Genomic DNA, 7500 nt, shown 5'->3' with positions numbered 1-7500 from the left:
ATTTTCATTTCTTCATCGGGACTTCCGGCAATTTCCAAGGTTCAACTCATTAACGTTGTTCGCAGACACTTGCCAGAAAATGCAAGTGGCCACTTTGCCGGGCCGACTCGCTTGCCCAAGCGGGAAACCATCAACCGAAGGCCCGGTAAGGCGGCCGAATCTGACCTCATAGACTTCCACACAACGGGACTTTTGACTTTCCCGGCCGCGGGTGGCCTCCACCCGGCCTCAGCCATCAGCCCTGCCTGCCTCCAGCCGCCTTCTGGTTAATGAGTTATCCAGCCTGGCACTTCGGTTGCGCCAGCGAGACCAAGTCTCGGCTTTGGTTAATGATTTGAGCCGAACCGACCTGCCCCCCGCCCCCCCCGGGCTGAACTCGGGCAGGTCTGCCGATTTCCCGACTCCTTTCGGGGCCTAATCGGGTCGCGCGAGCCGCCTGGCGCGATCGGGGACCATGCCCCGGCCTCTGCCAGGCCTCGGGCAGCCGCTTTTGAAGCCCGACCAAAAACCCGAAAAATGGGCAAAAAGGGAATAAATTCCCGCCCAAAAAGGGTGAATAGTCGGTTGGGCGGCAGCCCTGGTCGGTCTCTGCAGACCTGGAGGCTCGAGACGTTTGTTTGGAAAACTCACCAAGTCTCGATTCTGCCACCTCCTACCTCTGTGCAGATACCCCGCCAACCCCCAAGGACAGAAATGACAAGTGTCAAGTTGGCGGGGCGTCGGGCCACCTGCTGCCGGCCATGAGCATCCAAATCCCCGCAAAAGGGGCATTTTCATTTCTTCATCGGGACTTCCGGCAATTTCCGAGGTTCAACTCATTAACGTTGTTCGCAGACACTTGCCAGAAAATGCAAGTGGCCACTTTGCCGGGCCGACTCGCTTGCCCAAGCGGGAAACCATCAACCGAAGGCCCGGTAAGGCGGCCGAATCTGACCTCATAGACTTCCACACAACGGGACTTTTGACTTTCCCGGCCGCGGGTGGCCTCCACCCGGCCTCAGCCATCAGCCCTGCCTGCCTCCAGCCGCCTTCTGGTTAATGAGTTATCCAGCCTGGCACTTCGGTTGCGCCAGCGAGACCAAGTCTCGGCTTTGGTTAATGATTTGAGCCGAACCGACCTGCCCCCCGCCACCGCGGGCTGAACTCGGCAAGGTCTGCCGATTTCCCGACTCCTTTCGGGGCCTAATCGGGTCGCGCGAGCCGCCTGGCGCGATCGGGGCCCATGCCCCGGCCTCTGCCAGGCCTCGGGCAGCCGCTTTTGAAGCCCGACCAAAAACCCGAAAAATGGGCAAAAAGGGAATAAATTCCCGCCCAAAAAGGGTGAATAGTCGGTTGGGCGGCAGCCCTGGTCGGTCTCTGCAGACCTGGAGGCTCGAGACGTTTGTTTGGAAAACTCACCAAGTCTCGATTCTGCCACCTCCTACCTCTGTGCAGATACCCCGCCAACCCCCAAGGACAGAAATGACAAGTGTCAAGTTGGCGGGGCGTCGGGCCACCTGCTGCCGGCCATGAGCATCCAAATCCCCGCAAAAGGGGCATTTTCATTTCTTCATCGGGACTTCCGGCAATTTCCAAGGTTCAACTCATTAACGTTGTTCGCAGACACTTGCCAGAAAATGCAAGTGGCCACTTTGCCGGGCCGACTCGCTTGCCCAAGCGGGAAACCATCAACCGAAGGCCCGGTAAGGCGGCCGAATCTGACCTCATAGACTTCCACACAACGGGACTTTTGACTTTCCCGGCCGCGGGTGGCCTCCACCCGGCCTCAGCCATCAGCCCTGCCTGCCTCCAGCCGCCTTCTGGTTAATGAGTTATCCAGCCTGGCACTTCGGTTGCGCCAGCGAGACCAAGTCTCGGCTTTGGTTAATGATTTGAGCCGAACCGACCTGCCCCCCGCCCCCCCCGGGCTGAACTCGGGCAGGTCTGCCGATTTCCCGACTCCTTTCGGGGCCTAATCGGGTCGCGCGAGCCGCCTGGCGCGATCGGGGACCATGCCCCGGCCTCTGCCAGGCCTCGGGCAGCCGCTTTTGAAGCCCGACCAAAAACCCGAAAAATGGGCAAAAAGGGAATAAATTCCCGCCCAAAAAGGGTGAATAGTCGGTTGGGCGGCAGCCCTGGTCGGTCTCTGCAGACCTGGAGGCTCGAGACGTTTGTTTGGAAAACTCACCAAGTCTCGATTCTGCCACCTCCTACCTCTGTGCAGATACCCCGCCAACCCCCAAGGACAGAAATGACAAGTGTCAAGTTGGCGGGGCGTCGGGCCACCTGCTGCCGGCCATGAGCATCCAAATCCCCGCAAAAGGGGCATTTTCATTTCTTCATCGGGACTTCCGGCAATTTCCGAGGTTCAACTCATTAACGTTGTTCGCAGACACTTGCCAGAAAATGCAAGTGGCCACTTTGCCGGGCCGACTCGCTTGCCCAAGCGGGAAACCATCAACCGAAGGCCCGGTAAGGCGGCCGAATCTGACCTCATAGACTTCCACACAACGGGACTTTTGACTTTCCCGGCCGCGGGTGGCCTCCACCCGGCCTCAGCCATCAGCCCTGCCTGCCTCCAGCCGCCTTCTGGTTAATGAGTTATCCAGCCTGGCACTTCGGTTGCGCCAGCGAGACCAAGTCTCGGCTTTGGTTAATGATTTGAGCCGAACCGACCTGCCCCCCGCCACCGCGGGCTGAACTCGGCAAGGTCTGCCGATTTCCCGACTCCTTTCGGGGCCTAATCGGGTCGCGCGAGCCGCCTGGCGCGATCGGGGCCCATGCCCCGGCCTCTGCCAGGCCTCGGGCAGCCGCTTTTGAAGCCCGACCAAAAACCCGAAAAATGGGCAAAAAGGGAATAAATTCCCGCCCAAAAAGGGTGAATAGTCGGTTGGGCGGCAGCCCTGGTCGGTCTCTGCAGACCTGGAGGCTCGAGACGTTTGTTTGGAAAACTCACCAAGTCTCGATTCTGCCACCTCCTACCTCTGTGCAGATACCCCGCCAACCCCCAAGGACAGAAATGACAAGTGTCAAGTTGGCGGGGCGTCGGGCCACCTGCTGCCGGCCATGAGCATCCAAATCCCCGCAAAAGGGGCATTTTCATTTCTTCATCGGGACTTCCGGCAATTTCCAAGGTTCAACTCATTAACGTTGTTCGCAGACACTTGCCAGAAAATGCAAGTGGCCACTTTGCCGGGCCGACTCGCTTGCCCAAGCGGGAAACCATCAACCGAAGGCCCGGTAAGGCGGCCGAATCTGACCTCATAGACTTCCACACAACGGGACTTTTGACTTTCCCGGCCGCGGGTGGCCTCCACCCGGCCTCAGCCATCAGCCCTGCCTGCCTCCAGCCGCCTTCTGGTTAATGAGTTATCCAGCCTGGCACTTCGGTTGCGCCAGCGAGACCAAGTCTCGGCTTTGGTTAATGATTTGAGCCGAACCGACCTGCCCCCCGCCCCCCCCGGGCTGAACTCGGGCAGGTCTGCCGATTTCCCGACTCCTTTCGGGGCCTAATCGGGTCGCGCGAGCCGCCTGGCGCGATCGGGGACCATGCCCCGGCCTCTGCCAGGCCTCGGGCAGCCGCTTTTGAAGCCCGACCAAAAACCCGAAAAATGGGCAAAAAGGGAATAAATTCCCGCCCAAAAAGGGTGAATAGTCGGTTGGGCGGCAGCCCTGGTCGGTCTCTGCAGACCTGGAGGCTCGAGACGTTTGTTTGGAAAACTCACCAAGTCTCGATTCTGCCACCTCCTACCTCTGTGCAGATACCCCGCCAACCCCCAAGGACAGAAATGACAAGTGTCAAGTTGGCGGGGCGTCGGGCCACCTGCTGCCGGCCATGAGCATCCAAATCCCCGCAAAAGGGGCATTTTCATTTCTTCATCGGGACTTCCGGCAATTTCCGAGGTTCAACTCATTAACGTTGTTCGCAGACACTTGCCAGAAAATGCAAGTGGCCACTTTGCCGGGCCGACTCGCTTGCCCAAGCGGGAAACCATCAACCGAAGGCCCGGTAAGGCGGCCGAATCTGACCTCATAGACTTCCACACAACGGGACTTTTGACTTTCCCGGCCGCGGGTGGCCTCCACCCGGCCTCAGCCATCAGCCCTGCCTGCCTCCAGCCGCCTTCTGGTTAATGAGTTATCCAGCCTGGCACTTCGGTTGCGCCAGCGAGACCAAGTCTCGGCTTTGGTTAATGATTTGAGCCGAACCGACCTGCCCCCCGCCACCGCGGGCTGAACTCGGCAAGGTCTGCCGATTTCCCGACTCCTTTCGGGGCCTAATCGGGTCGCGCGAGCCGCCTGGCGCGATCGGGGCCCATGCCCCGGCCTCTGCCAGGCCTCGGGCAGCCGCTTTTGAAGCCCGACCAAAAACCCGAAAAATGGGCAAAAAGGGAATAAATTCCCGCCCAAAAAGGGTGAATAGTCGGTTGGGCGGCAGCCCTGGTCGGTCTCTGCAGACCTGGAGGCTCGAGACGTTTGTTTGGAAAACTCACCAAGTCTCGATTCTGCCACCTCCTACCTCTGTGCAGATACCCCGCCAACCCCCAAGGACAGAAATGACAAGTGTCAAGTTGGCGGGGCGTCGGGCCACCTGCTGCCGGCCATGAGCATCCAAATCCCCGCAAAAGGGGCATTTTCATTTCTTCATCGGGACTTCCGGCAATTTCCAAGGTTCAACTCATTAACGTTGTTCGCAGACACTTGCCAGAAAATGCAAGTGGCCACTTTGCCGGGCCGACTCGCTTGCCCAAGCGGGAAACCATCAACCGAAGGCCCGGTAAGGCGGCCGAATCTGACCTCATAGACTTCCACACAACGGGACTTTTGACTTTCCCGGCCGCGGGTGGCCTCCACCCGGCCTCAGCCATCAGCCCTGCCTGCCTCCAGCCGCCTTCTGGTTAATGAGTTATCCAGCCTGGCACTTCGGTTGCGCCAGCGAGACCAAGTCTCGGCTTTGGTTAATGATTTGAGCCGAACCGACCTGCCCCCCGCCCCCCCCGGGCTGAACTCGGGCAGGTCTGCCGATTTCCCGACTCCTTTCGGGGCCTAATCGGGTCGCGCGAGCCGCCTGGCGCGATCGGGGACCATGCCCCGGCCTCTGCCAGGCCTCGGGCAGCCGCTTTTGAAGCCCGACCAAAAACCCGAAAAATGGGCAAAAAGGGAATAAATTCCCGCCCAAAAAGGGTGAATAGTCGGTTGGGCGGCAGCCCTGGTCGGTCTCTGCAGACCTGGAGGCTCGAGACGTTTGTTTGGAAAACTCACCAAGTCTCGATTCTGCCACCTCCTACCTCTGTGCAGATACCCCGCCAACCCCCAAGGACAGAAATGACAAGTGTCAAGTTGGCGGGGCGTCGGGCCACCTGCTGCCGGCCATGAGCATCCAAATCCCCGCAAAAGGGGCATTTTCATTTCTTCATCGGGACTTCCGGCAATTTCCGAGGTTCAACTCATTAACGTTGTTCGCAGACACTTGCCAGAAAATGCAAGTGGCCACTTTGCCGGGCCGACTCGCTTGCCCAAGCGGGAAACCATCAACCGAAGGCCCGGTAAGGCGGCCGAATCTGACCTCATAGACTTCCACACAACGGGACTTTTGACTTTCCCGGCCGCGGGTGGCCTCCACCCGGCCTCAGCCATCAGCCCTGCCTGCCTCCAGCCGCCTTCTGGTTAATGAGTTATCCAGCCTGGCACTTCGGTTGCGCCAGCGAGACCAAGTCTCGGCTTTGGTTAATGATTTGAGCCGAACCGACCTGCCCCCCGCCACCGCGGGCTGAACTCGGCAAGGTCTGCCGATTTCCCGACTCCTTTCGGGGCCTAATCGGGTCGCGCGAGCCGCCTGGCGCGATCGGGGCCCATGCCCCGGCCTCTGCCAGGCCTCGGGCAGCCGCTTTTGAAGCCCGACCAAAAACCCGAAAAATGGGCAAAAAGGGAATAAATTCCCGCCCAAAAAGGGTGAATAGTCGGTTGGGCGGCAGCCCTGGTCGGTCTCTGCAGACCTGGAGGCTCGAGACGTTTGTTTGGAAAACTCACCAAGTCTCGATTCTGCCACCTCCTACCTCTGTGCAGATACCCCGCCAACCCCCAAGGACAGAAATGACAAGTGTCAAGTTGGCGGGGCGTCGGGCCACCTGCTGCCGGCCATGAGCATCCAAATCCCCGCAAAAGGGGCATTTTCATTTCTTCATCGGGACTTCCGGCAATTTCCAAGGTTCAACTCATTAACGTTGTTCGCAGACACTTGCCAGAAAATGCAAGTGGCCACTTTGCCGGGCCGACTCGCTTGCCCAAGCGGGAAACCATCAACCGAAGGCCCGGTAAGGCGGCCGAATCTGACCTCATAGACTTCCACACAACGGGACTTTTGACTTTCCCGGCCGCGGGTGGCCTCCACCCGGCCTCAGCCATCAGCCCTGCCTGCCTCCAGCCGCCTTCTGGTTAATGAGTTATCCAGCCTGGCACTTCGGTTGCGCCAGCGAGACCAAGTCTCGGCTTTGGTTAATGATTTGAGCCGAACCGACCTACCCCCCGCCCCCGCGGGCTGAACTCGGGCAGGTCTGCCGATTTCCCGACTCCTTTCGGGGCCTAATCGCGTCGCGCGAGCCGCCTGGCGCGATCGGGGACCATGCCCCGGCACCTGCCAGGCCTCGGGCAGCCGCTTTTGAAGCCCGACCAAAAACCCGAAAAATGGGCAAAAAGGGAATAAATTCCCGCCCAAAAAGGGTGAATAGTCGGTTGGGCGGCAGCCCTGGTCGGTCTCTGCAGACCTGGAGGCTCGAGACGTTTGTTTGGAAAACTCACCAAGTCTCGATTCTGCCACCTCCTACCTCTGTGCAGATACCCCGCCAACCCCCAAGGACAGAAATGACAAGTGTCAAGTTGGCGGGGCGTCGGGCCACCTGCTGCCGGCCATGAGCATCCAAATCCCCGCAAAAGGGGCATTTTCATTTCTTCATCGGGACTTCCGACAATTGCCGAGGTTCAACTCATTAACGTTGTTCGCAGACACTTGCCAGAAAATGCAAGTGGCCACTTTGCCGGGCCGACTCGCTTGCCCAAGCGGGAAACCATCAACCGCAGGCCCGGTAAGGCGGCCGAATCTGACCTCATAGACTTCCACACAACGGGACTTTTGACTTTCCCGGCCGCGGGTGGCCTCCACCCGGCCTCAGCCATCAGCCCTGCCTGCCTCCAGCCGCCTTCTGGTTAATGAGTTATCCAGCCTGGCACTTCGGTTGCGCCAGCGAGACCAAGTCTCGGCTTTGGTTAATGATTTGAGCCGAACCGACCTGCCCCCCGCCTCCCCCGGGCTGAACTCGGGCAGGTCTGCCGATTTCCCGACTCCTTTCGGGGCCTAATCGGGTCGCGCGAGCCGCCTGGCGCGACCGGGGACATGCCCCGGCCTCTGCCAGGCCTCGGGCTGCCGTTTTTGAAGCCCGACCAAAAACCCGAAAAATGGACAAAAATGGAAAAAATTCCCGCCCAAAAAGGGTGAATAGTCGGTTGGGCGGCAGCCCTGGTCGG

This window comes from Pristiophorus japonicus, unplaced genomic scaffold, assembly GCF_044704955.1.
Source record: "Pristiophorus japonicus isolate sPriJap1 unplaced genomic scaffold, sPriJap1.hap1 HAP1_SCAFFOLD_2282, whole genome shotgun sequence".
NCBI classification, from domain to species: domain Eukaryota; kingdom Metazoa; phylum Chordata; class Chondrichthyes; family Pristiophoridae; genus Pristiophorus; species Pristiophorus japonicus.
The sequence above is the reverse complement of the archived record's forward strand: the minus strand, read 5'-3'. Positions refer to the sequence as shown.